Source organism: Brassica oleracea, chromosome C9 (assembly GCF_000695525.1).
Source record: "Brassica oleracea var. oleracea cultivar TO1000 chromosome C9, BOL, whole genome shotgun sequence".
Classification (NCBI taxonomy): Eukaryota; Viridiplantae; Streptophyta; class Magnoliopsida; order Brassicales; family Brassicaceae; genus Brassica; species Brassica oleracea.
The window spans coordinates 38798003-38802114 of NC_027756.1; the positions used below are offsets into that span (position 1 = coordinate 38798003).

At 29.5% G+C, this 4112-nt stretch overlaps 1 long non-coding RNA gene across 5 annotated transcripts; it reads right to left on the reverse strand.

Annotated features, from left to right (window-relative positions):
- Nucleotides 1-325: 325 nt before the first annotated feature.
- Nucleotides 326-1898, reverse strand: LOC106314000. 5 transcript variants are annotated; one of them, XR_001264557.1, is made up of 7 exons: nt 1605-1898; nt 1431-1504; nt 1293-1348; nt 994-1205; nt 873-908; nt 600-758; nt 326-477 (listed from the first exon to the last, which is right to left on the reverse strand). It is a non-coding gene; the product is annotated as an uncharacterized LOC106314000 (long non-coding RNA). The 5 variants fall into 5 exon arrangements; XR_001264554.1 differs by lacking the exon at nt 873-908 and having other exon boundaries at nt 600-827; XR_001264555.1 differs by lacking the exon at nt 873-908 and having other exon boundaries at nt 600-827; nt 977-1205.
- Nucleotides 1899-4112: the final 2214 nt, after the last annotated feature.

The window sequence follows — 4112 nt, forward strand, 5'->3', positions numbered from 1 at the left end:
TGTCTCCAAGAACTCCATGTGGTACTCCAATACCTGATAAAGACTCATGTATGCAAAATGCAACCTAAACATGGCTAAATCCTAGTCTATATGATCAAAATGCACATGAGTGAATGGATAAAACAATGGAAATATGCAAGATATCATCATTCCGTCAACCACATGGCCACTGCTCCCCTAGATCTTATTACCAGGAGGGATATATTATATCAACTGAACCTGAATAATAAATACGCGATTGTTATAATGATTAGAAAATCCAGAGTACGTAAATGTTTCTGGGAATTAGGAAGCTAAATAAATTGGAAGATGACCGGCGCATGTATGAAGAAATACTCTGTTTTCACAGATGCGAATGTACGTACATAAATGTTACATGGAATTAGGAAGCCAAATAAGTTAGAGGATGACTGGTGGGTGTATGAAGAATGCCTCTGTAGCTTAAAGATCTTTTAAAATCTATGTTGCCTGCAATCACTGCGATCAATAGGTTCTCGTCAGTACGTGTGAACATAGACAGATTGAACATGATGACTGTTAAAGTGAAACAAATTATCTTACGTACATTTGAGATGGGAAAAAAGAGTCTACAAAATTACCTCAACTTCACGGATTTATCCCATCGTTTATAAACTTATAGCTGAGTTCTCACCAATCTTTTTGTTGCACCTAACTTGGAAACCGACTTCTTGACTGAGGTGAACACCAAGCTCATGAGCCACCCTATCGGCAGTGGCGAGGACAGCAACACGACGTGGCTGTGTAATTCCAATAACCCCACTTTGAGAATTAACTTGCTTTGAACCAAAACCAGCTTCATAAAGGAACTGAAAGATTCAGAAATAGGATTAGACATGAGCAAAACCACTAACCTGAGGAACTTGAGTGGTCTTACAGCAACCGGTTTTCTAGAAATAATAACCAATCAAACGAAACACACACATCATAGCCGAATTTTTTTAAAAAATTCACAAACCATTCTTCTTCACGGACCTCTTCAGCAGAGATTATCATTACTTTGGGAGTTCATTGGGATGAATAAGTTGGTGAGAATCAGTATGAAGAGTCGGGATATGGATTTCAGGTGTGGTAGGCTCGTCCATACATGAATCAGAGTTGTCATTTTCCTTGACTGGTTCATCAGACAAAACACCAGCTTTAGATAGTTGCATTGGTCTCATGCGTTTCTCCAGCTTCTTATCAGACTGAAATACACAAAAGGAGATTCAGAACAACACCATTGACTAAACTTTTTAACAAAGAGAGAGACTGTGGTTGCTTGCTTACTCTACCTATGGCTTTTGAAGATTGGAAAAGCGAAGACAAATCCTGAGATATTTTATACTTGCTGCAGAGAAACTCAATACCAAACTCACATAAACAAAAGATGATGAATGAATTGGGAACTGAAGAAAAGAGTGTAAGCATACTCTAACAACTTGGAAGTTTTTGCAGAGAGGAGCTCTTTCTCCCTGTCTTCCTCAAGGTTCTTCAGCTTCCGTTTCTGAGATTTGCTCAAACATTTGTTTACAGGTATTAGTAAGATAGATAGAACTACTTGCAAAAATCTTATTACTATGATTAGGGTTTATCTAAAACCTAACTTTGTTGGGTCCTTTATTCTGCTTCTTCCTTGGAGGCATTATATCTAAGATCGAATCGTCCCCCTTCATGCTTTGCCGATAAACTGAAAGAAGAAGAAGAAGAAGAAGGCGAGGATCGATTTAAAGACAAAATTATAGCAGAGAGAGAGAACCACATCATTACATCGGTTTGAGCCACTAAATCTCTCTGACCTCCATTCATGGAGTCAGAGAAGTCGTCGGAGATCGAACAATAGGATGAACCCTAAAAGGCTATGGGAGGCGGATGAAGACGTAAGGCTTTCTTTTGCCAAAAAAAACATAAGGTTTCTCAGAATAAATGAAGCGCTGCCGTTTTGGGTAATTAGGACACGTTTCACAAGCATAGAAGTCGACTTTCTGACGTGGCGGGTGACGTGGAGGCACCATGATTGAGAGAACTGTACTTATAACAATAGACTAGATTTTATCTGTATTAATAATTTAGTTTAGTTTTATAATAACTTTGAAGCTAACAATTTAACTGATTTATATAATTTTCTTATCTGAAATATGATTTGTTGCTTTTAATATTTATGTTTATTTATAATTATATCATGTTATTAGCTATTTAGTTATTTGTATTTATAGATGCAATAATTATGTTTATAAACACATTTATAGTTTTTGAAATATTAAATTATATTTTAAAATATTATGTAGATTACTCAATGTATGTAAACTGTTAATAAATTATAATATTTTATCAAAAATTTATACATCTTTTATTTGAATAACATAAGCGATTAAACTATCTGTATAATATCTAATTTTTCTTTATATTCAGAAAAACTTTATAATTAATGTGTGATTGTTATACATATATATCTAGATATGTAATAGTATAATATTGAAATTTTAAATTTAATGGCAACAAATATTTTGATGAACCTTAATTAATATTAAATAATATTTGTAAAATAATATAAAATTAAAGTAAATATAATGAATTAAACAAATGTTAAATAATATTTTATTTATTGAATTAATATTATAGAGAACCTAAAGTATAATATTTATATATTACTTGATCTAATTATTTAGTTGTATAGCATTACAATATATCAAAATTTACTTTTTTGTATGAAAAATATTATTTTGGCACAATAGATAATATATGTTTGTTTCGGAGTTTCCATGAATATTTTTAAAATCCTTTATAAACTATTATATAATTTGATAAAAAGATATTTCTAGTTGCTAAATGCTGGTGATAAGATAACGAACGTCTTAGATAGCGTTCTCATTGTAATCTTGAGATTTTTTAAAATGTTATAAGTTTGTAAATTTGTATGTTTTGAGTTTGTTGATGATAAATTTATATTGATTATTTTTTTGATCATTCTTTTATGTTATCTTTCATGCTAATTTATTGCTGGTCGTCTTTATAATTTTATTAAAAATCTCAACCAAGTTATTTGATATGCTTTCTTAAACTCTTTATTATTTTTATCTAACTTTTAAACATTGTTCTGTAAATATTTTCTTCAACATAACTCAACAGAGACCATCTTAAACTTTATATGTTATATGAGGTGAATCAGACTAATGATTATAAGAATTCATCATTTAGTTTGCTTTAATAACAATCGTTTTTAAAAATCTTGTAGATCACATCATGTTAGATTTATTTCATTATAGCTTATTTGTATAGTTTCTATGAAGATTTTGACTCTAACTGACTAAAACAATATTTGTACAAACATAAAATAATAATGTTGATTAATATTTAAAATTTTAATGGATAAATAAATTCGTTAGTTGTTTTATTGATTAAAATAATTTGAAACTCATAAATAAATTATGGCTTACAATTCTCTCTCTCTATCTTTGTTCTCTTACTTAACATCTTTCAGAGAGAGCAAATGCAAATTTTAAATATTTTTCTTATATTGGAATTATTCTCTACTCTATCCAATTTTTTGGTGTGATACATTTTTTATCTATTGGATTTTGTCTTCGGCTTTGTATGTCTACTTTCTCTCGCGGATGTTTTACATTTTTCTTTGTACTATTTCCCATTCACTATTATTGTTCATTCAGTTTAAGTCCTATATTCTTGACGCGTTCCTTGTTCAAGAAGATTATGTTTGGTTTTTAGATTTGGATATTATTAAAGAAAACATATTGGATATTTATTTATAATTTATTTTTAAAATACACTTTTGAAATTTTATTTTGAAGAGTATATTTTTATTTTGTGTGGAAAAATATTGTATCGATATCTATGAATCAATTTAATTTTGATGATTTATTTCTTAGTATAACTTATTTGATGTTGAATTCCATTTTGTATTATCAATTTTGGAAATTTTAACATTTTAAAAATAGTAAACTATAATTATGATTTTTCATATTTTGATTGTTTTTTTTCTAATCCTATGTGTATATTCTCAATGACTTATAGCCTCATACATGGTATATGTTATTTTTGAATATTTTCAATAATATATAGCCTAAACTTTGAAAACCATGAGTTAAATTAATTTG